At 37.5% G+C, this 15,595-nt stretch overlaps 1 protein-coding gene across 12 annotated transcripts in view; it reads left to right on the top strand.

Moving 5' to 3' along the window:
- BCAS3 (BCAS3 microtubule associated cell migration factor) overlaps nt 1-15,595 on the top strand; it is a 654,611-nt gene that overhangs the window by 173,855 nt on the left and 465,161 nt on the right. The window lies entirely within an intron of this gene.

The raw sequence follows: 15,595 nt of genomic DNA, 5'->3' as shown, positions 1-15,595 counted from the left end.
CCTCTGGATGTATGGACCTAAGATCATTGTGTGATGTTGTTACTGCTGGATAGGACAGAGAGAAATCGAGAGAGGAGGGGAAATGGGGAGAGAAAGACAGACACCTGCAGACCTGCTTCACAGCCTGTGAAGGGACCCTCCCCCCTGCAGGTGGGGAGCCAGGGGCTTGAATGGGGATCCTTATGCTGGTCCGGTCCTTGCGCTTCATGCCATGTGCACTTATCCCGCTGTGCTACCGCCCAACCCCCGCATCTTCCCCTTTGAATTAGTGTTCTCATGCCCATTGGATAAATGCCTAGGAGTATAAATTCATTTCTACATAATAGATACAGTTACTTTTGTGTTCAAAGCTAAAATATCTTAAACTAAAAACCTTTCTAGATCTTATCCTTGTGATTGATGGGTTTGAGGAGTTAGTATTTTGTACATCTTATTCTGTGGAAATTCTCATTCATGTTAGTTAAAATTGATGGAAAGGCCTATCTTTCCCCCTCTTCTGTCATCTTTTCAAATTAAGAATGATGGTAAGAGTTTAATATAGAGTACTGTGAATAATCTACATTCTAGTGTCTTAGTGATTTTTTGATAGACAAGAATATTTCGTAGTGATAGTCGAACTTCAGGAGTGATTTAATCAGTGAAGACAATGATTTATTGAATGATCTGAATGTTTTAATAATTAAGTTAAAGTTTGAAAGATAGCCTGGAAGTTATATCATTTGCAGCACTCTTATTAGTTACTACTAATATGACTCATTTTGATAGCCTATCTGTTATGTCAAATATCATTTGTATTACTGTATATATTTTGTTATAATAAGAGTATTTTAGACATTGGATGCAGTTTTCTTCCTGCCTATGATTTTTCCATTATACAGAAGTTGAGAAATAAGAGCAGAAAGGGGAAGCACAGAGTAGAACTTGAAATGGATTTGATGTATTGTGTGAAAGCAAGGAATTCAGGGGAGGTGAGGCCTTTCAGGTCCTGGTGCAGGATGTTGGAGGAGAACCTAAGCTAGAATAAGAAGTTTTACACCTGTAGCAGCAACTGTATTTACTGTAATTCATTAATCCCCCCCAAAAAAAAGGTCATAAAAAAGAAAGTATTTAACTTTAGTGCTACAGATGATAACACACAGTAAGGCATGCCGTCTACTTGGTGAGCTGTCTCCTGGTCTAGTAGTATTTCCTTTTAATAAAGTTAAACTTACCAATTGTGTTCTAATATACGTAGATATTTACCTCATCATTACTTTCACATTGCCCAGAATCTGACAGTTTCTATGTGTAGCATTCAGAGAGTGTGTGAACTTGGAAAGGAAAATAATGTGTAATATTTTCATTGATCTCTACATATATTTGTGAATATCTACAACAGTCCACTGAGATATTAGCTGCAGCTGTGATGTGAACAGTCAAAATAAGGGATACTTTCGTAACATTTCGTTATATGGCTTTCAAAATATTTCTTAATATTTAAGATTTTAATGCTTTTATAAAACACATACTATATTATCATTTTAAAAATCCTAGATATTTCAATTTTCCCATTAAAGATGTTCTAAGAAGGTCTCCAGGCTTCACGATATTGCTTCAAAGTATATAGAACTAAAATATATAATAGTTGAAAAGTTGATATTCGCTATGATATAACCTGTTTCTGCCAATACATTGAGATTCTATCGTCACTACCTGAGCCTTGGTGAATCAGGAGATAGTTTTTTTTTTTGTTTTTTTTTTTTTACCAGAGCACTGCTCAGCTCTGGCTTATGGTGGTGCAGGGGATTGAACCTGGGACTTGGAGCCTCAGGCATGAGAATCTCTTTGCATAACCATTATGCTATCTACCCCTGCCCAGGAGATAGTTTCTATCCATGGAATCTGCTGTCATATAGTAGAGATTTAGAACAAGGAAGGAAAATTCTTTGTGGGTTCACAAATTCACAGAGGGTTACTAGGTGAATATCTGATATTGAGCAATTAGAGAATGTTCTTCAAAAATATTTCACATCTAAACTGAAATAAAATATGATTAGTTAGGAAATAATGATGCAGTGCTGGGTATGAGTAGTCATGAAAAATATGATACATGTGACATAGAGTGGTAAAGTCTACACAATATACTTATCAGTTTGTTGCAGATAAAAAAATTATATGGATTTGCAAATGGCAAATTGTTTCAGTGTATCCTCATTTTTGCAACATATTTATTTATTTATTTTTACTTTTTTGCCTCCAGGGTTATTGCTGAGGCTTGCACTACAAATCCACTGCTCCTGGAGGCCATTTTTCTCATTTTGTTAACCTTGTTTTTGTTATTATTGCTATTGTTGCAAACATTGTACATTATTTATTGCTGTTGTTGAATTGGACAGAGAGAAATCCAGAGAGGAGGTAAAGATAGAGGGAGAGGAAGATGCACCTGTAGACCTGCTTTACCGCTTGTGAAGTGACCCCCCCTAAAGGTAGAGAGCCAAACCAGGATCCTAACAGAGGTCATTGTGCTTTGTGCCATGTACACTTAAGCCACACCCAGCCCCCTCATTTCTGCAACATTTTATAAATGCTTTGTACCTTATTAAATATTTGAATTAAATGGAAGGTTCATAACTCAGAAGCACTTACAAAATTGGTTTGCAAAATCTTTTATGGCAAGCCGAGATTTGATGCAATTGCTTACAAGTCATCTTAGTTATTTACTGTTCAGATTTTTTTGTTGTTGTTCACAATATGACTTTTATTTAGTTTGAGAGTATGAGTGTGTATGTAATATATTCCATTTTCAGTGATTTGAAAGATTTGATTTTTTTTTATGCTGTATCACAGCTGACAAGCTTCTTATAGAAAAACATTGAACTCAGACAGGACTGTTAATAGTTACTATCAATAGGAGACACTTTTCTTTTGCTTGTCCTGTTTGTGTACCATATATATATTTTTTGCTTAATCCTGTAGAATTGACACATTTGTATTTACATACGTACATACCAAATGTTAGAAGCAACAGTCTATACTGCCATTTGAAAATCCATATAGTTTTTTTTTTTCCCCCACCAGCGTCATCACTGGGACTTGGTGTCAACACTATGAATCCACGGCTCCAGGTGGCCATTTTTCACTTTTATTTTATTAGATAGGACAGAGAGAAACTGAGGAGGGGGGTGGAGAGAGAAAGCTGTATATGAGCAGACCTGCTTCATAGCTTGTGAAGGTGTCCCCCTGGCTGGTAGGAGTGGGGGCTCAATCCCAATTGCACATGGTGACATGGGTGCTCAGCTGAGTGTGCCACCACCCTATATGATGTAGAGTTTTTTTTTCTGTTTTATTTATTTTTGTGACACTAGGTATATATCCAAGTGCTTTATGCATGTGAAACTTGCACCTCTAACTGATCTATATTTGTGGCTATGTTGTAATTAAGAAAGTATTTTGGGGAGCCTAAAGGATGTATCTAACCTTTAAGTCCTGCACAAACTTACTGATGTTAGAAAATGAGGCAGTTTTTTGCTTTTTAGCTGAATTATTTTTGTTAGCTACTCAACTTCTGTTAAATAGTATTGTATAATGTTATAAAATTTAAAACGAGCTGGGGAGAATACAGGTCCATGAAGGATGATAAATGACATAGTGGGGGTTGTATTGTTAAATGGGAAACTGGGGGATGTTATGCATGTACAAACTATTGTATTTACTGTTAAATGTAAAACATTAATTCCCCAATTAAAAAAAATTAAAATGAGCCTATTCATTTTAAATTTTATTTTATTTTATTATTATTTAAAAATGTTTTATTATCTTTATTGGCTAGAGACATCCAGAAACTGAGGAAGGGGGAGATAAAGAGGGAGAGAGACATAGAGACACCTGTAGCCCTGCTTCACCACTTGTGAAGCTTTCTCTCTGCAGGTGGGGACCGGGGGATTGACATAAGTCAGAAACAGAAGGATGAATATGGGATGATCTCACTCACAGGTAGAAGTTGAAAAACAAAATTAGAAGAGAAAATACTAAGCAGAACTTGGACTGGAGTTGGTGTATTGCTCCAAAGTAAAAGATTGGGGTGTGTGTGTGGGGGTTAGAATTTAGGTCCTGCAACAGGGTGAGGGTTGTACTGTTGTGTGGAAAACTTAGAAATGTTATGCATGTACAAACTATTGTATTTTCTGTGGACTGTAAAACATTAATCTTCCAATAAATAAATTAACAAAAGCAAGTAAATCCCACTTTATTTCTAATTTGTGGTTTTAATAAGAATTATATCCCCTACAAAAATTGTAGGAATAATCCATAATAGCAAATTACATTAGAATGTAGGCATATGGGGGTTGGGTGGTGGCGCAGGGGTTAAGCGCATGTGGCGCAAAGCAGAAGGACTGGCGTAAGGATCCCGGTTCGAGCCCCCAGCTTCCCACCTGCAGGGGAGTTGCTTCACAGGCGGTGAAGCAGGTCTGCAGGTGTCTGTCTTTCTCTCCCCCTTTCTGTCTTCCCCTCCTCTCTCCATTTCTCTCTGTCCTATCCAACAATGAACAACATCAACAATGGCAATAATAATAACCACAACGAGGCTACAACAACAAGGGCAACAAAAGGAGGAAAAAATGGCCTCTAGGAGCGGTGGATTCATGGTGCAGGCACCAAGACCAGCAGTAACCCTGGAGGAAAAAAAAAAAAGAATGTAGACATATACTATACAAAGTTAAGATTGAAGTATATAATAGATACTAAGATATCTTATGATATCATATTATTTATGTAACAGTATATTGGATCAGTATATTATCAACTACATTGCTTTTTACATCAACTATAATAATTCTTGTTAATTTAAAATCAGAAATTCTGAATTCTATGCAGTCTATCATTTTTGATGTTGGCTTGCCTTAAATTCAGTAAATAATTGATATATTTTCCAAAGCCACTATTTCTGCCAGTTAAGTAGCTAAGAGTTGTGAAATGCAACACGTCTACATGTTAAATAATTACCCCTCTTTGGCAGGGAATTTGTTTTTTCATCCACTAATAAGAAGAAAATGAATGTTGAGTCTCTAGTAAAACAGATTAATCATGTACCCCTTTTGATGCTTGACTGCATCTTTAACAGATTTGGAATTTTTCTGGTTACTTAAAAACTGCATATTTGAAAGGTGATGGTGGTCTTGGGTTAATTGTTAAAAAAACAAGTTGGGATGTTTTTCCCATTGGTCACAGGATGTGGTAAGAAAAATACTGTCTTGATTTTTCTTCCCATCTATAATGCTCCACATATTTTTAGAATAATATGGCTTCAGATTTTTCCTGTCTTCTGATAGTCTTCAGCACTCTTTCAGTCTCCCCCTGCTCCCAGATCTGTTGCCAACAGACCATAGCTAGTCTAAGTTTGGTGAGTCTAATATTTGTGAGGTCATCTGGTTTTATCCTTCTCCTTTTGGCTTGTAGCACTTGAAATAATTCCTTAAAATTTCATCCAAGATGTAGCAAAAGGGAAAATTTTGTAAGTGTGTAGTATTCCATTGTATTTACATATCACAACTTTTGCCAACTACTCATCTATCATTGGACATTTGGGTCGTCTTCATGTATTGCCTATTGCAAATAGTGTTGCATAAATGTCTTCAGATATGTGCTTTTGTCTTTTTTTTTTTTTTTTGCCTCCAGGGTTATCACTGGGGCTCAATGCCTACACTATGAATCCACTGCTCCTGGAGGCTATTTTTCCCCCTTTTTTTTGTAGCCCTTCTTGTTTTATCATTGTGTGGTTATTATTATTGTTATTGGTGCTATTGTTGTTGGATAGGACAGAGAGAAATCAAGAGAGGACTGGAAGGTAGAGAGGGGGAGAGAAAGATAGACACCTGTAGACCTGCTTCACCACTTGTGAAGCAACCCTCCTGCAGGTGGGGAGCCAGGGGCTCAAACCGGGATCCTTAAGCCTGTCCTTGGGCTTTGTGCCTTGTGTGCTTAACCCACTGCACTACTGCCCAGCCCCCAATATTTTTGTATTTGTTGGATACACCCCTAAGAGAGAAATTGCCAGAACGTAAAATAGGTACTTTTCTAATGTTTTGTGCATTCTTCAGATTGTTTTCCACAGAACTGGAGCAGTTAACATTCTCACTGATAGAACCCCCACCCCATTCTCAACAATATTTGTTATTTCTGTCCTTTTTAATGCATGGCGCTCTTAGAACTGTAAGGTGCTATCTCATTGTTGTTTTTATTTGCATTCTTTAATCAGCGATGTTGAACATTTTTTCATGTTTGTTGGCTGCCTGAATATCTTTTCTGATGAATAATATGTTCATATCATCTATCCCCCCCTTTTCTTATTTTATTGAAGGGGGGTTAATATTTTACAGTTGTTGACACATGGGTACAATTTCTCATCTGCCCATGATAATAGCTGTCAAACATTCTTACCCCCAACTTAGCTTCTTTTCTGCCATCATGCACTAGCACCCCAAAGCCTCCCCACCTCTATTTCCTGCTCTCCTTGCCTAGAGTCTTTTGCTTTGCTGCAGTACTCCAAACCCAGTTCACGGTTTACTGTCTGTACTTGTTTCTTAGCTCTGCCTATAAGTGAGGCAGATAGATAGATAGATAGATAGATAGATAGATAGATAGATAGATAGATAGATAGGCAGGCAGACAACAGCACCGAAGCTTCCTTCAGTGTGGTAGGATCTGGACTTGAGCCTGGGTTGTGCACATGACAGAGTAGCACAGTAGCCACATACGCTGTTTCATTGGCCTTCATAGCCCTATTTCTTAAAGGGATTGCCTTTTTTTTCTTTTCTTTTTCCGAATGTAGTGAGCTCTAAATAAATATATTGGGTTGTCAGAAAAGTCACAATCCCCCCCCATGTTTTCTATGGAAAAAAAATGCATCAAGACCTTTTCAGCAACCACATATTTTGGCTATTAATCATTTGATCTGTGGCATGTAAAAAATCCTCCCATTACATAGTCTTTTTGTCTTAATGATGGTTCCTTTGCTGGGCAGAAGCTTTTCAGTCTGATGTAGCCCCATTGACTTATATTTGCTTGCTATTGGGTTTTGAAGATGTTTCCAAAGCAGATGTTGTGAAATATTCTGCCAGTGTGTCTGTATTTTATGGTTCTGGTCTAGCATTCAAGTCTTTAATCCATTTTAAGCTGACTTTTATATGTGGTGATATGTGACATTTCTTTTTCATTGTTTTAAATGTGTAATTCATTTATTGAAAAGACTCTCCTTTTACCATTTAATCTTCTGGGCATGACCCCTTTCCCCTGTCATAAATTAACTGTCTGTGGGTGTGAGGACTTATTTCTGGGCTCTCAATTCTATTTCATTCATCAACATGTCAATTTTTCTTCAGTAACATGCAGTTTTGATTACTGTTTCTTTTTAATATAGTTAGAAGTCAGGATTCCTCTGTTCTTATTCTTTTTTCTTAGAACTGTCTTGGCAATTTAAAAACATTTAAAATATATATTTACTTATTTATTGCATACTGACAGTGAGAACTGGAGAGGGAAGAGGGAGGTAGAGAGGAGAGAAACAGAGAGACACCTGCAGCCCTACTTTACCACTTACAAAGCTTTCCCCTTGTAGGTGGGACCAGGGCCTTGAACCTGTGTCCTTGTGCATTGTAACATGTGCACTCAACTAGGTGCACCACCACCCAGCCCACAATTTTTCCTTTTTTTCTTTCCTGATTTTAGATCAATTTCTGAAGCATTTCTTCTGTCTCCGTTAAATAAATTCACTACCTAGTAAAGTCCCATTGAATTTCTCAAGGTAGTTGAGCAAATGCTATGGAAGTTTATCTGGGGGCAGAAAAAAAATTGCCAAAGATTATAAATAGATTTTAGTATACCTATTTGTCATATATATCTTGTTTGATGAAATGTATAGTCAGCTCTTTACATTTTTTGATGAGTAGTGTTCATTTATTTGCTGATGGGTTTTGTTAGTTCTTTCTATAGTAGCTATTATATATATTAGGTATTAGTTCTTTGATAAATATTATATGCCAGTGGACTTTTTTTTGTTTTAGGGATGGTTTCTTTATATCTTCAGAGATATAATTCCATTAGTTTATTTTTAGCTTTATCTCTCTTGCTGTGGATTATCCTTGCGACATCTGTGAAGGTTACTCTTCAAAATTTCTCCTCTTCCTACTTTTAAATAATTGCCACCAGGGTTATTATTGCAAGGTTATTATTGCCAGCACTATGAACCCACCATTTACAGTGTTCATCTTTGCCTTTTTTTAAAAATTCTTTTTCTTCCTATTTTACTTGATAGAGAGGAAGAGAGGAGGAGAGACACCTATAGACCTGCTTCACCACTCATGAAGCATCCCCCTGTAGGTGGGGCGCAGGGACTCAAACCTGGGTCCTTTTGCGTGGTAATATGTGTGTTCATCTGGGTGCTCCACTGCTTGTCCTCCACCTCCAGTGCTTTATTTCCCCCTCCATGTACTTAATTCAATTTATTTTTATTAGCCATTTAATATTAATTTATAAAATTTTAAGGTAACAGGGGTATAGTCCCATACCTATCTCACCACCAGAACTTTGTGTTCCCATCCCTCCACTGGAAACTACATTAGTTCTCCCAATATCACAGTTATGTCTATAACTATCTGTATTTATATGTCTTTTTTTTTCTATGGTTCTGCCTTTTCTTCCTTTCTAAGTCACACCTACTACTTCTCCCTTTTTTCTCCTTCACTCTCTCCAGGCCTATGTAATATGTAGCATATATTTTATAATAACATATACACAAAATTCATAAAGAAACATGCCAGTAGACATTTTGCACTTGCAAAGCTAATCAACACCCCTAATCTGCAAGGACAATGAAAAATTAGAATCATAAGAAATCACCAAGGATAGGGAGTTAGTTTGACTGCTAGAGCCTGAGGTCGCTTGTTGAGTCCATACAATTTGGATGTACTGGAGAGGTGCTCTAGTCAGTCTCTCTCCCTCTCTCTCTCCCTCTCCCTCTCCCTCTCCCTCTCCCTCTCCCTCTCCCTCTCCCTCTCCCTCTCCCTCTCCCTCTCCCTCTCCCTCTCCCTCTCCCTCTCCTGACTCATGTGAAACTCTCTCTTATGCATAATAAATAAAATAAAATAAGTCTTTAAAAGGAATAATCAACTCTAATTAAAATTTAAAATGAATGACAGGATTGTTAAACTCATATGGAAGTAAAATGATATAGCTATTTCTGAAATTAAACACACATACATAAAACCTACGAATTCTGCTTTCAATGTTCACCTATCAGAAATAAAACCCATGTGGTCATACAGAGACTTGTAGTGAGTACTTGAATTTTCATAGAACTTGGATTCACTATAGTCCAAAACCTGAATGGTAAACATAAAAACAATGGAACATTTTTCAATATATAAATGAATGAATGAGCAAACATATTTGCAGCAAAAAGTTTAGCAAAATATTGTGTGATTACATTTAAATGAAATTCTGAAACAGGCAATATTAATTCATAGTGACAGAATGCCAATTGGTGGTTTCCTAGAGCCAGGCAATGGGAAGAGAATGGACTACAAGTGGACACAAGGGAATTTATCCCGACGTTCTTGATTATGCCATTAGTAGCATAGGTGTATATGTTTGCCGGAGCCATCAGACCGTACTGTTAATATGAATACATTTACTGTATGTGTAAAGTCAGTGCAGTTTATGAAAGTATTCTTGCTCTGGACAAGAAATATATCCAACTACTTGGAAATACAGGAGTACATATAGGCATGCACCACTGTCATATATAGTTTATTGGATAAATAGACTCTTGAAAAAATGTAGAGTATTGAAGTGTGGTCTGAGAAGTAGCACAGTAGATAAATTATTGGACAAAACATTGATCTCTCAAACACTGAGGTCCCAAGTTCAAGCTTGGCAGCATGTATATGAGAATGATGCCCTGGTTCCCTTTCTCATTAATTGACAGTGAAAATCTTGAAAAAAATGAAGTATTTAATATGAAAACCCATTGAATGTGACCAAAGATGTCTTCATTACGTTTACATTTTTATGATAGGGGGCTGGGCAGTAGCGCAGCAAGTTAAGTGCACATGGCACAAAGCTCAAGTACTGGCATAAGTATACCGGTTTTAGCCACTGGCTCCCCATCTGTAGGGGGGTTGCTTCATAAGCAGTGAAGCAGGTCTGCAGGTGTCTGTGTGTCTCTTCTCCTCGCTGTCTCCCCCTCCTCTCTCGATTTCTCTCTGTCCTATCCAACAACAGCAATAACAACAACAAGGGCACAACAAGGGCATTAAAAATGGGGAAAATGGCCTCCAAGAGCAGTGGCTTCATATAGTGTAGGCTCGGAGCCCCAGCCATAACCCTGGAGGCAAAAAAAAAAAAAATCATGATACCACATAGAAAGGGGGTGGGGTGGGCGGTGGCACAACTGGTTAAATGCACACATTACAATGCTCAAGGACCCAGGTTCAAGCCCCTGGTCCCCACCTGCAGGGGGGAAGCTTCACGAGTGGTGAAGCAAGGCTGCAGGTCTCTCTCTCTCCCCGTCTCATTCTCTCTCCCTCCTTCCCTCTCTCTCTTCCTTCCCCTCTCAATTTCTCTGTCTCTATCCAATAATAAATAAAATATATATACAATGTAGAAGGAATACTGTAATGCAAAGTATTCAAATAAAATTATCAGACATTTAACTTCTATTTAAACACAGGAGGATGAAAATAATAAGTCAGAAAATAAGGATGTGCGGGGCCAGGCAGTGGCACACCTGGTTAAGTGCACATGTTACAGTGCACAAGGACCCAGGTTCAAGCCCCTGGTCCCCACCTGCAGGAGGAAAGTTTCATTAGTGATGAAACAGGGCTGCAGGTGTCTCTCTGTCTCTCTCCCTCTCTATCAACCCCCTTCTCTCTTGATTTCTGCCTGTCTCTACCCAATAAATAAATAAAGATAATTAAAAAAATAATAAGGATGTATATACAGACCACATAAATAGTACATAAATAAATTGCATATATATGTATATGTATATATATATGAAATTTTAGTAAGGAAAAATAATGTCCTTTGTTCATTCAATATTGTTTATTCTGATGACTTTAACAGTTTTATTGAGCATATAACCTTGAATTACTGTGAAACTTTCCTTTGATCCAATATATCAGTGTTCATTTCTTTTTAGAAGAGTGTGTAAATAATTGGTAATTTTATTTCCACTGCATATGTGTGCACATGCTAAAAAAACCTTACAATTAGGTAGGTGTTATAAATAGGATATGGCTAAAAAAGACAAATGTACTCATGTTCCCACGATTTTACAGCATGTGTCCAGTAGAGGTTTTCTACTCTTTAATTTTGTCTGTTGGGTAACCAGCTGACGCCCAATTGAAAAGATGTATGTTCTTATGAGGCCACAGACGCCTTAATGTTCAGTCACCAACTACCTCAGATTTTGGAGAACGCTATGTACCTTCAGCAGATTTACTCTGCACCCTCTAATGTCAATGCTCATCTATCAAACTTGAGGCTGAGAGTGAGGGAGAGGAAGCTTCCAGATAAACATACAGCAGTGCCTAAACAGCTAATCACACTAGGCTTCCGCTTCCAGGCCCTATAATTAGAAGTCCGTCTTTTCCTTGTATTCCCAGATGACGCAAATGCCTTTTGTGGCTTGGCACCTCATTTGGGGCGTGGGTTTAGTTTATGGCCAGGACAGAGTCTGGTTTAGTCTTCTGATGCTGCATAAATAGTTCTCAAGCCATGATCTACTCTCTACAAGTTTTTCCTTTTATGTATATATGCTTCTTAGTTTGTTTTCTAGAAAAAAAAAAAAGCTAAAACTTGCCATGTTTCTAGCAGACTATGTGCAAAAAGATATAAATTAAGAGAAAGGACATTCTTGATTATGTAACACTCTAGTAGTTATTTCGTTGTTTTCTCTCCAGTCATTAAAAAACTATTTGGAGGTTTTGTCAAAAATGGGAGCTTAAGTGTTGGATTATACAAGTCACGTTTAAAGGGATAAGTGAAATGACATTAGATATAGGAGACACAAGATAATGTTTTCAGTGGGATTTAAAATATATGATTATTTTTCATATAGAACTGAGCGAATAGTAGTGTCAGTTTGAAAAGCTAGACACATATTAAAAAGTGTTCATCTCTGATTATCACTCATTGAAGATTTTGATTTCGCTGCTGTGGAGTTTGGTTTGAGTGCTCACATGACTAAAATACTGATGTGATTTAAAAAGAAGTGCAGTTTATTTATTCTGATTTTTCTATTGAGTTGCCAAGTGCAGAAAATAATTTTGTCTTGGGAAAGTGGAATTAGAACACAGTAGTGGAATTGTAGTAATTAAAATTTTGCTTTAATTAATCAGAAATTAGGAGTGAAGAAATACTGTCCATGAAAGGACAACAAAACACTCTTGCCTAACCATAGAAATTTCTTATTTGAATAGCAATAAGAATATAAAGTATGTCAATTACCTTATGACTGATTTTAGCTAGAGACAGAGTGGGGAGCAAAGTAGTGGTGGTTGTTAGAGATTGAAAGTGTCACCTCAAGAAAGTGACACTTTCAGTATCTAAAATGTATTCTCTTGGAGATAGTGATCATGTAGTGTGACTTATTTTTTAATTTTAATTTTTTAGATCCAGTATTGTAACTAGGCCTGTACACTGTACTAGTACCATTTAAACGCCTGCCATACACTCCACTAGATACTTAATAATTTTTCATCAAATATGTGGTTCCAGGGGGCCTGGTGGTAGCACATCAGGTTAAGCACACATAGTACAAAAGTGTGATTCCACTTTTACTATAATGCAGAAGCTGAATCATCCTTCCATTGGAAAAATGAATTAAGAATATAATATAAATGAACATATGCAAAAAAGTGGCAACAGCTAAAGATTACTTGAGTTACAGAAAATGAATTTACCTTTTTTACTCATGTTTCACTTTATAAAGAAAGTTTAAACCATTAATAATTTTCAGCTGCTAGGTGGTGGCTTACCTGGCAATGTACATATACTACCATGCTCAAGGACCTGGAGTTGAGCCCTTAGTCCCCACCTGAAGGGGGCGGGGATTTATTGAGCATTGCAGTAGTGCTGCAGCTATCTCTCCTCCCTCTATTTTTCTTTTATCTTCTCTATCTCTTTGTGTCTCTTAGCCTCTGTCAGAAAAAAAAAATAAACGGAAATAATGGCCTCTGGAATCAGGAGGTGTGAGTCTCAGCAATAATCCTGTTGGAATGGGGGGAAAAATCTTCAAAATAAGACCCACTTCATTTTTTTTTTTTTAAGACCCACTTCATATTACCAACAGATTCTTTTTGTTTTTTTTTTCAGTTCAGGAGGTATAATTTCTACCCCTTTAAAAATATTCAGTCACTTTATTGGTGGAATTAATGATTTTCAGGAAAGTCTTTGGTCTTCAGCTCTCCAAACTTGATTTTTTTTTCTTTTTCTTTTCTTTCAAAGAGAGAGGAAGTGTGGAGGGATCGACCACAGCACTGAAGCTTCCTGGAGTTTTCCCATGTGAAATAGTTGAGTGCATAGCAAGGCAGGCACCCCCCTCCCCAGGAGAGTTATCTTGCCAGCTTATTACAGGAAAATTGTATTGATCAGTAAATTAATAAATAACAGCATTTCCCCAGTCACTTTTTGGAGAAGGAGAATGTATGGGGCTGTATGACATTGGAGCACCTGGTTGAATACACACGCCCCCGTGTTCCAGGATCTGGGTTCAAGCTTCTGGCCCCCACCTGTGGGAGTGGAGAGGAAGCTTCAGGAGTGGTGTAGCAGGATGCAGGTGTCTTTTTTTCTTCCTTTCAACCTCCCCTTCCTTCCCAACTTTTCTCTGTCTCTATCTTAAAAAAAGGGGGGGGGGGATGACCAAGGGAGCAGTGGAATCATCATGCAGGCACCAAGCCCCAGCAATAACTTCAGTGGCAATTGTAAGGTGGGGGGTGGTGGGGGGAGGGGGGCTGCACCAAAGAAGGAGAATATAGGGAACCTTCATATTGATACTACTTTTACCCTAATACCAGGAATAGATAAACGTTTTTCAGAATAGACAACTGTTATAATATCCTTTGGCAATAGTCATAAAATTAGCTATTTGAATCCATTAACTTATAATAAATAACTTGTAGTGAACTAGACCCGCAAATGTAGGGCTTGTTTAGTATTTGCAAATTTGAAATTGCAGGTTGGGAACAGGTGGTGGCACACCTGGTAGAGTGTGCAAGGATGTGAGTTTAAGCCCCCACTCTCCACCTGCAAGGGGGAAGCTTCACAAGCGGTGAAGCAGTGCTTCAAGTCCCTTCCTTCCTCCCTCCCTCCCTCCCTCCCTCCCTTCCTTCCTTCCTTCCTTCCTTCCTTCCTTCCTTCCTTCCTTCCTTCCTTCCTTCTTTCCCTTTCTCTCCCCATCCCTTTAAATTTCTCTGTCTCTACCCAAAATAAGTCAAAATGTTCAAAATATTTAAAAAGATAGTTATTCATTATAAAAGATACCATTTTAATTCACTAAAGAAGAAATATAACACAGTTATCTCACAGGTTCAGAAAACACTTGACAAAATTCATCATTTTTTCACTATAAAATTTAAGCAAATTAGAGATATAAAGGATCTCCTTACACTGCAGAATTTTAAAATCTAAGATTTTTAAATGGATTTTTATTTTTTATCTATTATTGGATAGAGAGGGAGATACCGTGAGAGTTAGAGAGACACCTGCAGACTAATTTCATCACTTGTGAAGCTTTCCCCCTGCAGGTGGGGACCAGGAGTTTGAATCTGCTTCCTTGTGCACTGTAATGTGTGCACTTAACCAGGTGCATTATATCCTGGTTCCCTAAAATCCAAGATTTCTTAAATTAAAGACTAAAATTTAATTTTTAAAACAAACATGACATTTTCAAAAGTACATACTGTCTTCTAAAATTTGGGAAAATGAATATTACTTTTATCACTACTGATTTCCTCAGCTAATGTAATAAGTCAGTAAACAAAACAGAAAAAGTATGTAGTTTGGAACTGAAGAAATGAAGCACCATTTTCATATACTTCATAATTGTCCATAAAGAAAATTTCATGTAACCACCTAGCAATACATATAACTGGTAGAATGCCATCACTATAAAAATGATAATTTTGGCCAGGTATATGATGTAGTAGGCTTATTAATGAACTTTCAAACATGAGGTCCTGAGTTCGGTGCACAGCATTAACTGTGTCAGAGTGAGGCTCTAGTTCTGTTTTTTTTCTCATTAAGAAGAAAATAATAGGGACTGGCGCAAGGATCATGGTTCGAGCCCCTGGCTCTCCACCTGCAGGGGGGTTGATTCACAAGCTGTGAAGCAGGTCTGTAGGTGTCTCTGTCTCTTTCGCTCTCTGTCTCCCCCCCAATTTCTCTTTGTCCTATCCAACAATAATAACAACAACAAAAATGGAAAAAGATGGCCACCAGGAGCAATGGATTCATGCACGAAGCCCTAGCGGTAACCATGGAAGCAAAATAATAATGAATAATAGTGATGATGATAATAATAATAACAATGGAATATTTTGTTGTTATCAAAAAAACT

Source organism: Erinaceus europaeus, chromosome 12 (assembly GCF_950295315.1).
Source record: "Erinaceus europaeus chromosome 12, mEriEur2.1, whole genome shotgun sequence".
Classification (NCBI taxonomy): Eukaryota; Metazoa; Chordata; class Mammalia; order Eulipotyphla; family Erinaceidae; genus Erinaceus; species Erinaceus europaeus.
This window is presented reverse-complemented; position numbering and strand designations above follow the sequence as displayed.